The 21729-nt window shown below is 42.2% G+C and overlaps 1 protein-coding gene across 1 annotated transcript in view; it reads left to right on the forward strand.

The window, feature by feature from the left end:
• Positions 1 to 220: 220 nt before the first annotated feature.
• Positions 221 to 21729, forward strand: part of MSN (moesin) — a 202830-nt gene continuing 181321 nt past the window's right edge. The window contains exon 1 of the mRNA XM_075539283.1: positions 221 to 527. The gene's annotated coding sequence lies outside the window, so the exon portion shown is untranslated. The remainder of the gene's footprint in view (positions 528 to 21729) is intronic.

Raw genomic sequence — 21729 nt, forward strand, 5'->3', positions numbered from 1 at the left:
AGCGCAACCAATAGAAACGCTAGAGCTTGGCGTCCGTCCTATAGGTGGGTAATGTCGTCACTGACCGGAAGTGCTCTTTTTGTAAAGCAACCGTACTAGCTGCACGCGCTCAGCCTCAAGGTTCCGCCAATTTCTTACCGGCTTCTCAAGAAGCCCTCACGGTGCGGTGCTTAAACTGCTTGGCTGCTAAGCGGGAGGTTGGCGGTTCCAAACGACTAGCCTAGGGAGAAAGATGTGACAGTTGCTTCCATACGGATGACCGCCTCAGAAGCCCTATCAGGCACTTCTACCCGGTCCGTCTTCCCAGATGTATGAGGGAGTGAGAGGGCTGCAGGAGGAATTTTCACTTTGCATCACTTGGGCGGGTTGGGCTGCACTGTGATCCTCTCTCTCGCTGCCATTGTGGTAGAAAACCCAGTCTTTCTCCCACGGAGCCGCTGGTGGTTTTGAAATTCAGACCATGTGGATCGCAGCCCAACTCGTATCCGCTACACCACCAGGGCTCCTGGTGTACTGAAAATGCACTGGTAAGTAGACTGTTTTCATTACACTGAAGCAATACTTAATCCTGAAGTACAATGGATACTGAAGAGCTGCAGAGCAGATATCCCAAATTGTGTTGAATAAAAGGTGTTTGTGTAGTAAGTACCCAGAGGACCTACCTTCCAAATTGGTACCGGTTGTAATGTTGCACAGTGGTATGTTTGGGGTGAGATGTCATCTTGGTAATACCTGACTTGGATTCTGGTCCTAACTTCGTTCCACCACGACTTGTGCAAAAGGTTTGGGGCATGTCTTTGGGTCTCAGTGGGGGACTTACACTGAATGGTCTGTAAGTTCTTTGTTGTGGTTGAAAGTGGGGGTTTTTCTCTGCTAGCACCCCACTGCTATGTGGTTTTCAACATCCACAAAGGCTGTTTTTTCTAAATGATGCCTTAGATTTTGGAGTTCTGGGGGAAAGCAATATTATGAAGTGAAGATACATAGCAGTAATAGCAGCACAAAAGGAAAAAAAATACAATTGGGCTGCTAACCACAAAGCCAGCAGTTTGAAACCAGCTGCTTCACTGGAGTAAGAGCAGACTTTCCACTCAACAGAAAGAATTGCAGTCTCAGAAACACACAGGGTCACTATGAGTCAGAATTGACTTAATGGCAGTGAGTTTGTTTTTTGTTGTTGTTGTTTTGTTTTTCATCTCAGTCACAGAGAACAGTGGTGGGTATGTGGCAATTGACCCTTTACCACTATCTTCTGTTTTTTCATTTATTATTTGTCAAGGAATTCGGTAGTGTATCTTGGTAGGTGGCCATCTTAACCCGGAAACTATCCTTACTATTTTAAAACTTTATTATGATATGGCTTGCTATAGTGTGTTTGCCCTATTCAGAGTTTTTTGACTCATAGATGTGCAGATTCTTGTCTTTTGCCAGATTGGGAAGTCTTCTGACATTATTTCTTCAAATATTCTTGTCTCACTTATCCCATTCTAGAATTCCTATTTTGCCTAAATAGGTTTTTTCCCTCTAATGTTGCACCAAATTCCATTAAACTATGACCAACCTGCTAGGTGCTATTCAGCCTCTATATTGTTTACTACTTTCTCCTGAAAATTTAATTATTTTTCTCTTCTGCCTGATTAAATCTGTTGTTAAATATTTACATAGTATTTCTTTCTTTTTCTTTTGGCAACTTTTTATTGTGAATTGAATGAAGGTATACAGATCAAACCAAATTTTCATTCAGTAATTCATAAATATTTTGTTTCATGCCATTGATTGCAATCCTCACAATTCAAAATAGCTTGCTCTACATCCTACCTGTGTTTCTGGTTTCTTTTCTTTTTCAACAGTTTCATTGGCATAAAATTCACACATCATACAATTCAATGGTTCAATTGCATCACAAAGAGTTAGTTGTCTTTCTTTCTTTTGTAAGGCTGGGTTTAGAATGTACAGATGTGCTTTATACAATTGATGTATGTATATGTATGGACGGGATAAGAGTTGTATGAGCCCCTAATAAAACGTTTGAAAAAAAGAGTTAGTTGTACAGTCATCACCATAATCGGTTTCAGAACACTGTCTTCATTCTTGTGATCGTCATTATTAGTTCTGCATCCCCCCCCCCAACCTCCCTTGCCATGCACGCCTTCAAGGAACCATTAACGCAGCTACCGTCTTCATAGCTTTACCTATCCTGGCTAGCATCTCCAGGAAAACTTTCTAAAAACACACATATGACTAAGAATAACAAAGCAAAACAGACACAAACTTCAAATGAAAAGAAAACAAAATATTAAAACCTAGAACAGATATAAATGGGTCATAAGGCAGCTCAAATGATAGAGTGTTAAATTGTAACTTAACCGCATCTGCAACAATCCACTTTCCAATGGATTCTTCATGTTCCCAAGGCTATTCCCATTCCTGGTCCACGGTCAGAGGGAATTTACCATGAACTTAATCTCCATGTATTTCCCCTTCACTTACAAAAAAAAAAAAAAAAAGGAACAGCTTTAAAATGGGAGAAAAGGGAGTTCAAATGAGAGGATGCTAAATTTGAACCTAGCTGCATCTGCAACAATTCACTTTCCAATGCAGCCTTCATGTTAGCGAGGCTCTTCACACCCTGGTCCATGGAGATTCCCCAAGGGCTTAATCCATGTGTATTTCCCTTTCATTAAAAAAAAAAACTGAAACAGCTTTCAAATGGATCAAAAGGGCCATAGAACATTTTGATCTGTATCTACCATATTCTACTTTACAGTCTTCTCTGTCTGATAACAGAGCTGTTTATATTGCTCAATTTGATTGGAGGGGATTCCTCAGAGATTTAATCTGTGTGTGGACTCTGCAAATAGATTTTGAGCTTCTGCCATCATCCATAGCCTTCTGCAAATCAGATTCACAATTTAAGCTCTGATACCATTCCCTTCTTTAGAACTGGATTTTATGATTTACAATCCTTGGCCCACACAGCCAGGTGTGCTTCTTCCATGTGGACTGAATTGGTATCTCACTTCGATGACTGCTTGTTTGAAAACCCTGGACATTGTTCTTTCTGAGAGCCAGGTACAATGTAGTTTCTTCATCACATTTTGCGGTATAGCACTCATACCTTCATGAGGGTGAGCATCGAGAAGGGCCATGTCACAAGAACTAATTGTTCATAGATTGGGGCTAGAATGAAGTGCAAACCCCAAATTTATTCTCTCATTTTAATAATTTTATTGGTGGCTCATACAATTCTTATCACAATCCATACATACATGAATTGTGTAAAGCACATTTGTGCATTCACTGCCGTCATCATTCTCAAAACATTTGCTTTCCACTTGGGCTCTTAGTATAAGCTCCTCATTTTTCATTTTTCCCCTCCCCCTCACTCCCCCTTCCATCATGAACCCTTGATAATTTATAAATATTTACTACTTTATCATATCTTATACTGCCTGACATCTCCCTTCACCCACTTTACTGTTGTCCATCCCCAAGGGAGGAGGTTGTATGTAGATCCTTGTAATCAGTTCCCCCTTTCTACCCCACCTTGCCTCCACCCTCTGGTATTTCCACTCTTACCACTGGTCCTGAGGGGTTCATCTGTCCTGGATTCCCTGTGTTTCCAGTTCCTTTGTGTACTACTGTACATCCTCTGGTCTAACTAGATTTTCAAGGTAGAATTGGGATCATGATAGTTGGGGGGTGGGCAAGCATTTAAGAACCAAAGGAATGTGTGTGTTTCATCGATGCTACAGTACACCCTGAGTGACTTGTCTCCTCCCTGATACCCCTCTGCAAAGGAATGTCCAGTTGCCTACAGTTGGGCATTGGGTCCCCACCTCGAACTCTCCCTCATTCACGATGATATGATTTTTTGTTCTTTGGTGCTTGATATCTGGTCCCTTCAATCCCTCGTGATCACACAGGCTGGTGTGCTTCTACCATGTGGGCTTTGTTGCTTCTGGGCTAGATGGATGCTTCTTTACCTTCAAGCCTTTAAGACCCCAGATGCTATAACTCTCAATAGCCAGGCACCATCAGCCTTCTTCACCACATTTGCATGTGCACACATTTGTCTTCAGTGATCATGTCGGGAAGGTGGCTGTCATGGAATGGCCATTTGGTCGAGCAAAGTTTTCTTGTATTGAGGGAGTATGTGAGTGAAGGAACAATGTCCATCTGCTACCTTACTACTAAACCTATAAATATATACACAAAGATCTATGTCCCCATCATCACATATAAATATATGTGCATGCCTGTATTTAGACCTCTATGTATTCCCTTTGCCTCCTACTTCTTTCCTCTATTTCCTTTTGCCTTCCTCTTGTCCCACTATCATGCCTAGCCTTCATTTGAGTTTCAGTAATCCCTCTCAGTTACATTGCCCTTGATCACTCCCTACCAGTCCTCCCACCCCCTCCTTGCCACTAGTTTTGAATCACTCATTGTTCCTTTGTCCCTGGGTTGGTTAACACCACTTCCCTTCCCCCACCTCCCACTCTCTCTTGTCCCCCGAACCATCAGTACCATTGTTTTCTTCTCCACATTGTTTATCCAACCTATCTTACCTAGATAGACCTGCAGAGATAACAATATGCACATAAAATATCGACAGTGCCAAACAAAGTAACACAGAAAAACAAAGCGATGATGGCAGCAACAACAACAGAACAAAACAAAAAGATGATTACATGCAAAATCTAAAAGAAGAAAAAAAGAAAGAAAAGCCTGTAAATAGTTCAAGGTTTGTTTGTTGACCTTTAGGAGTGTTTTCTGGTCAAGTGTGATGGGGTGCCATGCCCTGGCCCCAAAGTCTATTTTTGATACTCCCTCGGGACTTCCTTGTTCTGCTCCTCTTGCTGTTCTGTTGCACGCCTCGGTGTGATGGGGTCAGCTCAGTCACACATCCCACACTGTGTTTTCAGTGTTGTCCCATGTAGGGCTATGAGTTACTGCAGGATTTCGCATCTCAGAGTGGGGCCTGCCATATGGTTCTCTCTGTGCACTGGATGCTCTGAACTGGGTTATTGTCCTCTGAGCTTGTTGGGCCAGGGAGTGCTCCACTCCCTTCCTCCCCCTTCATTTGCTTCCGCTTCTGTCTGGGTATGGTAGGTCGGTACCTTTCCCTCACCAGAGGGTCTATTATCATTCTCTGTGGCACACTCTTCCATGGTGCGGGTCAGGCGGATTCTGGTTGGGACCCGGCATATAGTCCAGTCATTTTATGGATTCCTCCACATGTTTCGTTGCCCTCCCGGTTTGGCACGTCATATTGGGGTCTGTATGCACATTCAAATTCTTTGGGGACACAACCAATACTCTCCTCCTGGGTGGATCAGTGCCCTGTTTCCCCCAAGTCATCATCTCAGTTTCAAATCCATTCTTTATCTGTGGTTTATATATGTCTCTGGTTCATGTTGGAGACATCAATGTCAGTTTATGTTAACAAACATTATAAATCATCCCCTAAGGCATCACTTTCACTGCCATCAAGTCAATACTAACAAAAAATGGCCCTCTCTGGCAGGGTAAAACTGCCCCTGTGAGTCTTTGAGTCTGAAAATCTTCACACAAGTAGAAATCCTTTGTGGGGCTGGTTAGTGGTTTTGAACTCCCAACCTTGCAGTTACCAGCTCAATGAGTAATACTGTGCCTTGGTGGTGTCATTTGTTAGCCAGTAGTATATAATTAAAAACACTGTTAAGGAAATGACATTATACAAGTATAGGCCAGTTATTCATTGGTCTGTTATCTATTGACCAACAGGGTCAGCCAAAATAAACAGATTTCAGCAGAACATCCAGACTAAGGACAGACATCAGAAAGACTTGGGTCCCCACTTGAGAGAAAGAAGTCACTGCACTGAAAATCGTATGCATAACTTCAGATACTGAATGCCTTAACAAAGAAAGCAGAACATTGTCAGAGTTAGTGCTGGTAAGATGGGCCTCTCTCTTGGGTTTGAGAGTACTCAAGGTGTGATTCAAGCCTGAGGGACCTTCATTTGCTGATGGGGCATGACTTAAGGTAAAGAGAAACAGCTGCAAAACCTTCTAATGAACTTGGAATGTGTGAAGTATGAATTTAGGAAAATTGGAATTGGTAAAAATTGAAATGGAATACATAAAAATTGATATGCATTAGTTAGGTGAAATGGACTAGTATTGCGCATTTTGAATCAGAAAAATATATGACACAATCAAGAGGAATGGCATGGCATTCATTGTCCAAAAGGATCTTGCTAAATCCATTGTGAAGTACAATATTTTCTGTAATAGGATTACGCAAGGGGTTCTCCCGAGCCCCTGCCTCAAAAACTGATTTTTTCCCCAAAGCTGTATATTTAAATTTTTTTACAAAAAAACCTTATCACATTTATAGTACTCACCATTATACTTAATATATTTGTCAAATCTGTTATTCCATTGTTGGAAACATTTTTCAAACTCATTTGTTTGGATGGCACCTCCCTCATTTATTTCTTCCCCTCCTCTATGTCGACAAATTGCTATCCTTCCGTGTCCCTCTTCATTGTTAGAAGCAAAAAGAAGTCGCACAGAGTAAGGTCAGGTGACTAAAGTGCATGGGGTGAGAGAGGCATGCTGGTTTATTTGCCAAAAACTGGCTCACTGAGATGGCTGTGTGAGCAGGTGCATTGTCGTGGTGGCAAAACCAGTCCCCCATCGGCCACAAATGAAACCGTTTTTTGTCGCATACTGTTACACAATCTTTTCAGAACCTCTAAATAGAAAGATTGATTAGCAGTCTGACCTGGTGGAACGAACTTCAAATGCACCATGAGTCAACATTTTCATCCGTTCAGGAAGTTGACAGACGTTCAGAATGAGGTTTATCCTCAATCAACATTTCACTTTTTTTGAAATAAGAAAACCATGCGTACAATTGGTTTTTTTCCCACAGTGCTGTCCTTGTAAGCTGGCTTCAACATCACAATAGTTTCTGTGGCATTTTTCCGGTGCAGGACAGTGCTGCATAAGAGAGTCCACATGGAGCTTGCTGATGTCCTGACAGAAGCTGTAGTGCACTCCATTCTGGTCATTAAGAAGCAAGATGAGCCCATCAACCCTTTTGCCATTGAAATCTTGGAGAAGAGACATAAATCAGAGACCAATACAAGCTTAATCAGAGGGCTGATCTTAGATCATCGGACCTGGCATCCTGAAATGAAGAAAAGAATAGAGGACACGTATATCGTCATCTGCAATGTGTCCTCAGAATACGAGAAAACTGAAGTGAACTCTGGCTTTTTCTACAAGAGTGCAGAGGAAAGAGAGAAACTAGTAAAAGCCAAGAGGAAGTTCATTGAAGACTGACTGAAGAAAATAATGTAACCCCGGTGGCACAACCGTTAAGCATTGCTGCTTTCCAAAGGGTTGACAGTTCAAACCCAACCAGAGACTCCACAGGAGAAAGACCTGAAGATCTGCTTCTGTGTGTGGAGCAGTTCCACTGTGTCACATGAGGTCTCTCCCGGGGGGGGGGGGGGAAGCTCACCAGCACACCTAACAATAAAAACAGCATGGATTGTTATGACTTAATCACAGAATCATTTTAGCTCCAGAATAGGCATCTCTCTATAGGATAATGGAGCAACTCCAGGGGATAGTGGTATTGTGCGCTATTTCTTGAGGATATGCATGGGAGGAGTATGGACTTGTGGTCTGAGCTTTTGGCTAGAGAAAGGGCATCTTACTCTGTTCCTAGGCTTTCTACATTACCAACCAAAAACACCAAACACACTGCCATCGAGTTGATTTTCACTCATGGTGACCCTATAAGGCAGGGTAGAACTACCCTGTGGGTTTACATGACTGCTTATGGGAGTAGAAAGCCTCATCTTTCTCCTAAGGAACAACTGATAGCTCTGAAGTACTGACCTTGTACATTGCAGCCCAACTTGTAACCACTATGCCACCAGGGCTCCTGCATTACCCAGGAAATATACTTACAGTATAATTTCATTTAAACAACATTTGACTGCATGAATCTTATCCCATCCCACAAAATATGCTTCAGTTTTATACCTAAACTTCAGCTATACAATGTTCTTAATTTTCATCTCATTATTATCCTTTCCCCCCATTCCAGTCACCCAGCTTGCTCAGTGTCATCACCTACCAATCCCACCCACAAATCTACCAACAATGAGCTTACTCAGGTCCCATTCATTAGACATATTCCTGAAATTTTTAACCTAGATGGGAGAGAAATATAGGAAGATTTATTTACCCCAAGTCTCCTTTCCTGATTTGTCATTGAGTCTATTCCTGATTTTAAGTCATCTGAGCTCCGTGTTCACTCTGGAATTGGGACAGGGCCAAACTTCATTTTCCTAGCAGCTCAATTCCTTCCCTCTTTTCTTTCTATCCAGGCATCTATCAGTAGGCTAGCTACGATTCAAGGATGAAGCTTATTAGAGGGATCAAGCAAGTGATCCTGGTCTAATTCATCCCTAAGGAGCTTCTTGTTTTCACCTATATTTCTAAGAATCCTCATGCTCAACTGGAACATGCTGTCAAATCTTGGCAAGTAACATGAAGCCTGTCCCCCTTTCCTTGGAACTAAAACTTCATTTCCTTTAACCTACATTGTAGCGTTCTGCTAGGATATGGACCAGGAAGACTTTGAAAGTGGCCAACTTGGGTGCAGTTCTATTTCCTAAGAGGTATGTACTGAAGTTCTAGACCCCCCAAAATTCCCATTGAAATTATTGTTGAAAATATCTAGGACTGTTAACCACTCTTTACTCCTAAGTCCTAGATCCTCAGCTCTCTATATCGTAGGTAGAGAGGTTGTACCAGCATGTGAAGCAAAGAAACATTTGGCAAAGCAGTGCCCCCACCTGTGCAAGCCAAGAGAGCTGCTTTCAGAGTAGGAAAGTCCTTTCTGACTCTCAAACTGCCTGTTTTCTCAATGCTTTCACCCTTCCTGGAAAAGGCACTGGACAGCATAGCTGGGTCTTGGTTATTGCCTACAGAACTCAGGCTATGTGGGTATCCTGTGGGTTATGGCTAGAAGACAGCCTCTATGTCCCATCGTCCTTCAGAGGAGAAAGGGAGAACAAGCAGGATATGACTAGAAATTCTACTTTTGAAGACTAAGACCCTTAGGGCAACTAGACTTCTCAGCCACTGTGTGACATCATTTACCCACTTTTCTCTTCTTGGATAAAAAGGAGGTGGTGTGTGCTATCCAGGTCCTTATGAGGTGGAATTAACTCAGTGGCAGTGAGTGAGTTAGCCTATAGGACAGAGCACAATTTCCCATAGAGTTTGCTAAGTTTAAATCTTTATGGGAACCGATGTTATTGTTCGGTGCCATCGTGTTGGTTCCATCGCATAGCGATCCTGTGTACAACAGAATGAAACATTGCTTGTACCATCGTGACAATTGTTCTTATGTTTGAGCCGATCATTGCAGCCACTAGGTCAATCCACCTGCGAAGGGCCTTACCTTTTTTCACTGCCCATTGACGCTACCAAGCATGATGTTCTTCTTCAAGGACAGTTCTCTCCTGATAACATGCACAAAGAACATGAGACAAAGTCTCACCATCCTTGCCTCTAAGGAATATTCTGGGTGTACTTCTTCCAACACAGATGTGTTTGTTCTTTTGGCAGTCCATGGTACTTTCAATATTCTTCACCAGCCCTATAATTCAAGTGCATCGATATTTCTTCAATTTTCCATATTTAGTATCCAACTTTCACATGTGTGTTACTCTGGGTAGACTAGAAAAAACAATATCCATGGACACACATATGTGTATAAGAAATAAGAAACATTTATATACAAGTGCAACTGAACATTGAGAAAACATCCAAGCCCAGTCCACATCAAGTCCATAATTGTGATATTAGCCCCTATGTCCGATACCAATCTATAAAATCCTCTCAGACTCACAAAACACATGCAATGACGCCGAATGTAGAAGATCACAGGCCAGTGGGTAGAAAGTCTGCGGATCCGGTGTCATTGGGAACATCTCAGCGCTGGCAAGGGTCTCTGCATCAGGATGGGTCTATGTGCCTTGTCAGCTGCCATGTGTCCCAGGGTGTGAGCAGAGTTTCCAACCTTTAAGGAGGAAGTACCGGATTTCTCAGAATTTTCAGGAGAAGGACATGCCCACACGCACAGACCTTGTGGACCATGATCCGATGGACCAGCTAGACTCCACCCCTACACTCTTAATCCTCAGATTGACAAGCAATTATATATCTACCACAACACACGTATGAGGAGATTAAAAATAACTTGGCTTGGTTCAGACAAACGTTAGTAGTCAAAGTGGCATGCTTGCTTTTCAACACTTTCAAGCGGTCTTGTGCAGGGCACCAGATTTACCTAATGCAAGACATTGTTTGATTTTTTGACTGCTGCTTCCATGAGCATTAATTATGGATCCAAGCAAGACAAAATCCTCAACAGCTTCAGTCTTTTCACCATTTACCATGATGTTACCTATTGATCCAGTTGTGAGAATGTTGGTCTTTTTTACATTGAGTTGTAATCCATCCTGCAGGCTGCAATCCATGAATCTTCATCAGCAAGAGCTTCAATTCATCCTCACTTTCAGCAAGCAAAGTTGTGACAACTGCATAATAAACCTTTCTCCAATCCTGATTCTTCTTCATATAATCCAGCTTCTCTGATATAGCCATGTCTTGTCTCCCATACAGGAGCACTTGTAGAAATAGTTGTTTCTACAACTCAGTGGGCTGTTAACTGCAAGGTCAGCAGTTGAAAACCACTAACCACTTCACAGGAGAAAGACAATGCTTTCTACTCCCGTAAAGAGTTACAATCTTGGAAACCCATAGGAGCAATTCTACCTTGTTCTATAGGGTCGCTGTGAGTTGGAATCAACTTGATGTCAGTGAGTAGTTGGTGGGTTTTCTTTCTCGCATGGAACAGCTGGCGGGTTTGAACTGTCAATTTTAAAAAAATTATTTTATTTTATTTTTTAAAACATTTTATTAGATGCTCCTACAACTCTTATCACAATCTATACATATACATACATCAATTGTATAAAGCACATCTGTACATTCTTTGCCCTAATCATTTTCAAAGCATTTGCTCTCCACCTAAGCCCTTTGCATCAGGTCCTCTTTTTTTGCCCTCCCTCCCCTCTCCCCTCTTCCTCATGAGCCCTTGATAATTTATAGATTATTGTTTTGTCATATCTTGCCCTATCCGGCGTCTCCCTTCACCCCCTTCTCTGTTGTCCGTCCCCCAGGGAGGTGGTCGCATGTAGATCCTTGTAATCAGTTCCCCCTTTCCAAACCACTCACCCTCTACTCTCCTAGTATTGCCCCTCACCCCCCTGGTTCTGAAGGTATCATCCTCCCTGAATTCCCTGTGCCTCCAGCTCCTATGTGCACCAGTGTACATCCTCCGCTCTATCCAGACTTGCAAGGCAGAATTCAGATCATGATAGTGAAGGAGAGTGGGGGGAGGAAGCATTTAGGAACTAGAGAAAAGCTGTATTCTGCATCCGTGCTACATCGCACCCTGACTGACTCATCTATTCTCCTAGACCCCTCTGCAAGGGGATCTCTAGTGGCCGACAAATGGGCTTTGGGTCTCCACTCTGCACTTCCCCCTTCATTCCCTATGGTATGATTTTTTTTTTCTGAAGATGCCTTATACCTGATCCTTAGACACGTTGTGATTGCACAGGCTGGTGTGCTTCCTCCATGTGGGCTTTGTTGTTTCTGAGCGAGATGGGCTCTTGTTTACCCTCAAGCCTTTAAAACCCCAGACGCTATCTCTTTTGACATCCAGGCACCATCATCTTTCTTCACCACATTTGCTTATGCACCCATTTGTCCTCAGTGATCATATCATGGAGGTGTGCACACAATGATATGACTTTTTGTTTTTGATGCCTGATAACTGATCCCTTTGGAACCACGTGATCACATAGGCTGGTGTATTCTTCCATGTGGGCTTTGTTGCTTCTGAGCTAGATGGCCATTTGTTTATCTTTAAGCCTTTGAGTCTCCAGATGCTATATCTTTTGATAGCCGGGCACCATCAACTTTCTTCACCACATTTGCTTAATTCACCCGCTTTGTCTTCAGCCATTGTGTCAGGAGGATGAGCATCATAGAATGCCAATTTAATAGAAGAAAATATTCTTGTATTGAGGGAGTACTTGAGTAGAGGCCCAATGTCCTTCTATCACCTTAATAATAAACCTATAAATATAGGCGTATAGATCTATTTCCCCATCCTCACATATATATTTGCATATGTACATGTCTTTGTCTAGACCTTTGTCTAGACTTCTCCCAGCTCTTTCCTCTATTTCCCTTGACTTTCCTCCTGTCCCACTATCATGCTCATCCACACCTGGGTTTCAGCAATACCTCTTCGCTACATTACCCTTGATCAAGCCCAACCAGGCCTGCCATACCCACCTCACCACCAATTTAGATCACTTGCTGTTCCCTTGTCCCTGGGTTTGTTAACACCACTTCCTTACCCCCCACCTCCCCCTATCCCATTTCCCCCTGGAACTGTCCATCCCATTGTTTTTCCTCCCACTTGTTCATCCAGCCTATCTTATTTAGACAGACCGGCTGAGATAATAACATGCACAAAAACAAGACAGAAAAACTAAGCAAGGATATACAACAAACCACTGACAACGAACAAAACAAAACACATCAAGAAAGAAAAGCTTGTAGTTAGTTCAAGGATCATTTGTTGGCCTTTAGGAGTGCTTTCCAGTTCAGTCTGTTGGGGTGCCACACCCTGGCCCCAAAGTCCACCTTCAGCATTCCCTGGGGACCTTGCCACTCCATTCCCTTGCTGTTCCGCTGCACTCCCCCAGTGCTTTGCCTCGGTGTGGTGGGATCAGGTCGGACACAATACCCACACTGTGTCTCCAATGCTGTTCCCCGCAGGGCCATGGGTCAGTGAGGGACGTGATGTCTCATAGTGGGGCTGGCCATGTCGTCCTCTCTGTGGACTGGCTGGTCTAATTGGGGTCATCGTCCTCAGGGCCTGGTGGGCCAAGATGTGCTCTACTCTCTCCTACTCCCCCTTCATCTGCTCCCATGTGCTCCGATCAGATATGCCCCTCTCCTGAGCTGCAGATTCAATGTTGTCCTTTGAAATAAAATTTTCTGGGGGGAAGGGCAGGCATCCACTTAGTATTTGGTACTGGGGCAAGCCCCCCAGATCTCCCCACTGGTTCCCTACTCCACACCGGAACGTTGCCTTCACACCTTCGGGCACTGGGTTGAAGTCTGTTCCTTCTTTCCCTGTGGAGATATAAACAATACCTTCCCCTTGAGTGGGTTAGCACCCCTTGCCCCTGCTACCCATTTCTTCTTATTTTTATCCTTTTCTTTTTCCTTTTCCTCACCTCCTCCCCAGTTGTCTACCATGCACATCCCTGGTTTTGATTTGGTCCCTGCCATACTACACGGTCCTCACCCCAAGAATGTTTGTATACAGTAGCTTTTTGAGGGATTTTTTTTTAAGAGACAAACTGTCCTGCCGCGTCCTTCTTCCTTCCCTCCTCAATCTCTGCACATTTACAGGAACAAGAGAAAACAACCCTGGGATTTAGAGATGCTTTCCATCAAGTTCCTCTCTGCCACAGCTCTCCTACACTACGTCCTTTGAAGGAGTAACACAATTTCAAATGTAGAAGGTTCTGTGAGTATAAATCTCAAGTGGGAATGATATTTAGGGAGATGATTATGGGTCCACTCTAAATTCTCCCTTGTACTGGCATACATACCTTGTCACATAAATCAGCCTTATGCAATTCCTGCTTGTCATTTATTTGACTTTTACTCCCGGACTTTTGACTTTGTTTTAATTTCATTTTTTATTGGCCAAGATATTTATTTTATTTAAAAAAAATCATTTTGTTGGGGCTCTTACAGCTCTTATAATATCTCGTACATCAATTGTGTCAAGCATATTTGTACTTGTGTTGCCACCATCATTTTCTTTTCTTTTTGTTATCCAAGAAGGACCGAAGAAGTCTCAGGCTTTACAATAAACTGAACACAGGACTGTACCCCCCACCCCCAACGTGGTGACCTGGGTGGGGGAGAGGGGAGAGAGAGAGAGAGAGAGAGAGAGAGAGAGAGAGAGAGAGAGAGAGAGAGAGAGAGAGAGAAGCGCAGACAAGTAGAAGACAGAGGAGCAGTAGGAGAGAGAACACCATCTCATTTTCTAAACATTTACTTTCTATTTGATCCCTTTGTATCAGCAACTCTTTTTACCTTCCCTCTCTACCTCCAAGCCTCGTGACCCCTTGATAAATTATAAATTTTTATTATTATTTTCATATCTTACATCGACTGCTGTCTCCCTTCACCCACTCTTCTGTCGTTTGTCCCCTGGGCGGAGGGGAAGTTATGTGTCTTATCATTGTGATCAGTTCCCCCTTCCTCACCTTCTTCCTCCAACTTCCCTCTACACTCCTAGTATTGCTACTACCATTTCTGTTCCTGAAGAGTTTATCTGACCTAGAGTCCCTGTGTGGTGAGCTTTTATCTGTACAAGTGTATATGCTCCGATCTAGCCAGAACTGAAAGGCAGGACAGGGGTCATGATAGTTGGGGGTGAGGAAGCCTCAAAGAACCAGAGGAATATTGTGTGCTTCATCAGTGCTATACTGCATCCTCATTGACTCATCCCTTCCTTATGACACTTCGGTGAGGAGATGTCCTATTGTCTGCAGATGAGTTTGGGTCTCTCCTCCTACTCCCCTCATTATCAACAATGTTTGTTGTTGTTTTGATTTGGTTTGGTCTTCTGGTGTCTATTACCTGATTCCATTGACACCTCATGATTGCACAAGCTGGTGTGCTTCTTCCATGTGGGCTTGTTACTTCTCTCCTAGATGGCCACTTAATTTAACTTAACTTAAAGCCGTGAAGACCCCAGACTCTAGATCTTTTAAAAATTTAAATTTTTTTCTGATGCTATATCTTTTGATAGACAGGCACTATCAACTTTCTACACCACATTTGCATATGCACCCTTTTTGTCTTCAGCGATCATGTCCAGAGGATGAGCATCACAGAGTGCTAGGTTGTTAGAACAAAGTGTTCTTTGCATGAAGGGAGGGCTTGAGCAGAGGCCCAACAGACTTTCTATTTTAGAATAATTCTCATCCCCAAGAAAACCCCAGCCTTTCCATCTGTTCCTCATACTTGACCACCAAATCCAGGACAAATCTCTTGTAGCTTCTAACCTTGATTTGAATGTCCCCAGCTTCCTTGGACTCCAGTTCCAGAATGTCTGTTCATCCTAGCTCGCATCTAGCTCTACTGCTTGAAAAATTTGTCTGGCTCTCCTTGAATTTTTTGAATTTAACTCTTTTAAAAACCCAAGTCTCTTCCTACCTCTTCCAGGGAAATCAAGTTAATGTGGGCATGTTTAGCCTTTATTCTTATGTCTTCCCTCTATAAACAGTGGTCTAAATCTCTTCATAGCGTAACCTAAATTGTAGCATTTACTTTGACCCCAGGAAGATTAAGCTAATTCTCAACTCAAGTAGCATCATGTTGAGATAGAAAGGCATCAGATATTCTGATCAGATAGTCATGAAAAAGTTTATGAAGAGGTAGAAATCAAAGAAATGTTTTCCTGGCAATATTGAAGAGCCAGGAAGCACCTCAGCTGCCTTTGTAATTTTTAGAGACCAGAGCATAACTAAGATAGGCCTCTCTCAGCTAGACAGTTCCATGTGAAACCTCCAAGCAATCATTAGCTATTTGACAGTAATCATCATAACTCTCTTGTTATGACTCTAGACCTCCTAATTTATTACATGAATTATTTCAATAACTTAAAAAATACTTTTATTGGGGGCTCTTACATCTCTTCTCACAATCCATACATTCCTCCAATGTGTCAAGCACATTTGCACATATGCTGCCATCATCATTTTCAAAGCATTCTCTTCCCACTTGAGCCCCTGATATCAGTTCTTCTGTTCTTCCCCCTCCCTTCCAATAACTTTTTAAATGAATTTTTCCTTTCTCTTTGGAGCTCTGCTGGCACTGTCAGAGAATTGTTGGACTGCTTAACACTAAGTCAATGGTTCAAACCCACCACTCCTTGGGAGAAAGATTAGGGTATCTATTCCCATAAATATTTATAGTCTCATGTGCTGATAAATTTTTGACAAGAATCAAAACCAGACTAATCATAAGGAGTTGGAGATTAAAGATGCCTGAAATGACCACCTTTTCCAAAATATCACACAGCTGAAACTTTAAGATATCCAACATAGTTGTGAATGCTATTAAGTCCCCAATCCAAAGGTCAGGCAAAATCAAGTCTAATGCTGGGTCTAAAACAGAAAGTCAAGTAACTCCGAAAGTCAAGCAGTCTTCTTGCTTCTGTCAACCTTCAGTCAGGAAACAGAAGGCACCAAAAAAGAGAAGGCTTGAATGGAGGTATGTATTTTAGCTTTCAGTTGACCATACTCCCAGGGTGACTGTCACCTGCCAAAGTTACATGCCAGCCTTTTATTCCTTGAAGAAACTAGCAGGTTTTTCTTAAGCAATTTGCTACACATGTTAAACAGCAAGGCAGTATGGCAGAAAAGAAAAGCAAAGATTTAATTAGCAAAGTACACTGCCAGCAACAAAATGGGTCTGTGATAGGTAGGTTTATTGTTCCTGTCCCAGCAACCCTATGCACTTTTGGCATGAAGGTCCTGGTCCCAAAGGAAGGAAACTCTCCCACCTGGAAACACAACACGGATTCCACTGAACTGACAGCTGAGAATGCCCCATGGCCACTTTGGAATTCCCATGCCTTTGGATCAACAGGTCAGGAAGTGTGTCACTGTACTGAGTGGTGTGAATGATCCTGATTACCAAGGAGAAATTGGACTGGTGCTACATAATGGAGGTGAAGAAGAATATGTCTGGAATACACGCGATCCCAGGCCGACTCTTAGTACTACCATACCCTGTGATTAAAGTAAATGGTAAATTACAGCAACCCAATCCTGTCAGGACGTCTAATGACCCAGACCCCTGAGGAGCGAAGGTCTGGGTCACCCCACCAAGCAAAAAAACACAGCCAGCTGAGGTGCTTGCTGAGGGCAAAGGTAATACAGAACGGGTAGTAGAAGGTAGTTTTGACTATTAGTTACGACTACATGATCAATTGCAAAAGTGAGGTTTGAGATTGCCAGTTTATTTTCTTTATATGTGCTTATTGAATATCTTTCCTTTGTTCACATATGATGTGTCAGATACGATTGAACACGGTGTGTTTTCATTTATATTTATGATAGATGTTTGATGTTAAGTATAAGTATGATTTAATTAATGTCTGGAAATTATATATGGCTAAAGAATTGTGTATAGGTGCCAAGTTGGAAAGGGGTGCACTGTGATAGGTAGGTATATTGTGCCAACCTGGCCAATGAACAAATGTGGGATTAATTGAAGGGACCAAGAGATAAATAGCTCAGCGAACCTCGCCTTTCTTGTCTCTTTGATGATTGGAGCAGTGTTTGGCTGTTTTTGCTTGTTCTCTACCTCAATTTGCAAGCTACACTACCTGTGGGACACATAACCCATGGACTGTGTTGCTGTAGTTTGAAGTTCCTTCAAGACCTGCTTTGCTATGCTACTGAAGTATACATTGCTTGAGCTGAAGTATACATTGCAGACCCTGTCATCTGGCTTGACTGTGACCTGCCCTCCTGTTTGCTGCCTGTGGCTGGAGAGCCTGAATTGCTTTACAGAGGACTACCCGGCAGCCCTCAAGACTTGAAGTACTGCCAGTGTATTAGCTGTCTCATGGAATTGAGTTGCACTGAGTCATTTGTACTGCTCTATAGATTAATTAACTGTTTATTTCTTAGGTTATCTTTCTATCTATCTATCTATATATAAAACTATCAGTGTCCTGGTTTTGTTTCTCTAGAGAACCCTGTCTAACATAGGGTCCAACCAATTGTCAAGGAAGACTTGGTCTGAGGAAAAGGCCTCCTGTTTTTTAGGGTTATGGAGACAGAGTTCCACTGACTAGTTTAAACCCAAACTGAGCCCTCTTATTGGTCATAAGCCTGGTTTTCTGATTGGTCAGCGAGGTCTGCTGTTGATTGGTCCATTGTCAGAGTTTGGTTATTGGACCTTCGAACTGCTGCATGGACTCATGACTATCAAGCTAGATAGTAGGCAGCTCAAGGATGAGTCATTATGAGTTATCACTTCTGCCAAGGGTGGGCAATCGATTAGTATTTGGTCTGACCCTAACAGCAACTGACACTACACTCTCCAGTAAAAAACTAAATACCTTTGTGTGGGTCCAACTCATAGCAATCCTATAGGACAGGGTAGAACTGCCCCTGTGGGTTTCTGAGAGTGTAAATCTCTATGGGAATATAAAGCCTCATCTTTCTTCCATGGAATGGTTGGTAACCTTGCATTCAGCAGCCCAATTTTTAGAAGCCCAATGTAACCACTACACCACTAGATAGAGCTACATCCTCCAGTTACTAGGGTCCAAAGATGTATTCCATCCTAATTCTGTAACAGATTTCCCTCTTAGTGCAAACACAGAGGCTAAACTCTACAACACATCATGAAATGGATGATGGCAAATGTGAATTGGGGTAGAAGGGTCACATTAAGTAATAGATTACATTTCACTTTGGAAACCCTGTATAGTCAGGATCTACTCAGTGGCAGTGGCTTTTGTTTGTGTGTTGGTTGGTTGGATTATTGCTTCCAGAATTCAGTGGCGGCTTCAACCTTTCGTTTAACTGATCCTTAGTTCCCCCAAGAAAAAGGAGGCCACAGCTCCTGAGGTCTTAAAGGTTTGTCTTAAAACAAGCAGCCATCTAAGTGAGGTGTCAGTTAAGTATGTGGAAGGAGAATGTCAGCCTGTGTGATCCAAGGACTGAAAATAATAAAACCCAAGACCAGAGGAGGGAATTATATTACAGCTTAAATTCTGAGCACCAAATCTGCAGAAGACTATGGAGGACAGTAAACGCCTAAAATCCATTTGCAGAGTCCTCATGTAGATTAAGCCATCGACCAGGGATGTGAATAGTGCATTGGAAAGTGGACTAATGCAGATGTAGTTAGATTAAATTTTACAACCTTATCATTTCCCCATTTTAAATTTGTTGTAGTTTTCAAAATTGTTTTCTGTTTTCATTTGGATTGAAGTTTTTCTGTTTTATTTTGTTATTGTTATTGAGGGTTTTTTTGGTATAATTTCATTTACATGAAATCCATGTTAGGTAACTCTATAGAGATTGTAATTGATAGTTAGGGCTATGGCAGGGTAGGTTGTGGAGATGCGGGGAGCTAAAAATTATGAGTACAAGAATGAACAGAGTGTTGTAAAGTTGATTGTGGTGATTATTCCACAACTCTACTATATTTAAACCATTGAATTACATAGTATGTGAATTATGTCAATAAAAATTTTAAAATGAAAAATAACAAAAACTGAAGAGAGAATAAACTAACCAGTTTCAAATGATCTGTGTTCTCCTTTTTTCCACCTTCCACCTTTGCCCTCCCTTGTTGTAAGGTGCCACTGAGTTGGTTCCAATTCATACTGACTGTGTTAGTCTTGGTAGACTAGAGAAACAAATTCATGGACACTCACATGTGTATAAGAAAGAGTTTTATATTAAAGAGTAACTGTATATTGAGAAAATATCGCAGCCCAGTCTAGATCAAGTCCATAAGTCCGATATTCGCCCATATGTCTGATACCAATGTATAAAGTCCTCTTCAGATTCACACAACCCATGCAATGATGCCGAATGCAGGAAGATCACAGGTCAGTAGGTGAGAATTCTTGTGTATTCAGTGGCATTGTAAGCATCTCAGTGTGGACAGGGGTTTCTAAGTGGCTTCTCTGGCCACTTCAGGTCTGGCTCCATCAGCTTCTCTCCATGTGTCTTCTCCACAGGGCTGTCTTGCAGGGAGTGAGCCAAGAGAGATTGTCTCTCGCCTCCAAGGAGGAAATACAGGAGTTCCCAGAATCCTCAGGAGAAGACCATGCGCACACAGAGGCCTCATTGCCCATATCTTAAATGACAGGCTAGACTCCACCCCTACATTCTTAATCTTCAAATTGACACCAGATTATGTAACTACCACAATGACCCTATGTACAACACCGCCTAGTCCTCGGCCACCCTCACAAGTGTTGCCATGCTTGAGCCTACGATTTTAGCCACTTTATCAATCCATCTTGTCAAAAGGAAATACCCTTTTCAACCACATAAACAATAACTTCAAAAATTGATTTCAATGGATAAAATACATAGGAACCAAATTTACTACGTCTATGTAAAGACATGATGGAGAACCTCTATATCTTCAGAGATGCTCTGGAACAGACTACCAATTCCTCATATAGAAGTTCAAGCTGAAGCTAAAGAAGATGAAAATAAGTCCAGGAGAGCCAAATTAAATAAGCCTTGAATATATCCCTTCTGAATTTAGAGATCATCTCAATAATAGATTTGACACATTGAACACTAATGACTGTAAATGACTACATGAATTGAGGGCTTCTGTGAAGGGTATCATACCAGAAGAAGACAAACTTTCATTAAGATGACAAAAAAAGAAAGAAAATATATGTTCTTAGACTTTGGAAATTGTTCTTGAACAAACAACTGTAAGAAATGTAGTAAAAGAGCTGAGTAGAAGGTTTTACAGAATAGCTCTGAGGAGAAAAAGTATTATCATCTCTTCCTGGGGCCACTTGTGGTGTAATGGATTTCAAATTGAACTGCTAACCAAGACGTCAGCAATTTGAATCCACCAGCCATTCTGAGGGACAAAAATGAGGCTTTCTGCTTCCATAAAGATTTATAGACTTGCAAAACTCAAAGGGACAATTTTACTCTGTCCCATAGGTTCACTGTGAGTCAGAATTGACTTGATGGCAATGCATTTGATTGGTCTGAGGGGCCCTGGTCAGCTGTTTGAATCCACCAGCCATTCTGAGGGAGAAAGACAGCAGTGAATGAGAAATTCCATCCATCTCTCCCAGCCCTTCTTTCCCCCTACTTTCCAAGTTTTTTCACCCTCTGACCACTGCTTCCTGGTCTGAACTCCTGTGGTCCTTTTTCCTTTTCCAAACTCAAACCAAACTCACCACTACTAAGTTGATTCCAACTTACAGTGACCCTGTAGAACAGAATAGAACTGCTCCTGTGGGTTTCTGAGACTGTAAATCTTTACAGAAGTAGAAAGATTCATCTGTCTCTTATACTTTCAAACTGCTGACTTTGTGGTTAGATGTTCAACTCCTAAGAGAAATGACACATAGAGGGTTTCAACTTTCCAGAATAAATAAGGAAATTTGGAGTCTCCAATCAAGTTTATTTCCCCCTTTAGTCACTCAACCTAGTGCCAGGCTTATATGTGTGCTCTGAGGGGAACGTGAATAAGGGAATCAGTGAGTTCCTAAACTTCTAGAAGGAGAGAACCTTGGCAGTGTCAAGGAATATGATTGGTTGCCACGACTACCCCATTTGCTGAGTCCAGGGAGTGCTGTTCTTTCTCTGGCCAAATGCTCAACTCAAGAAGGCTCCTTGGGCAGGGAACTTTGTTTGCCCTATTGTATTCACTGCCATTGAGTAGATTCCAACTCATAGTACCCACTATAAGGTTTCCAAGAGTGCAAATCTTTACAGGAGCAGACTTTGTCTTGGCAGCAATG

Source organism: Tenrec ecaudatus, chromosome X (genome assembly GCF_050624435.1).
Source record: "Tenrec ecaudatus isolate mTenEca1 chromosome X, mTenEca1.hap1, whole genome shotgun sequence".
Taxonomy (NCBI): Eukaryota; Metazoa; Chordata; class Mammalia; order Afrosoricida; family Tenrecidae; genus Tenrec; species Tenrec ecaudatus.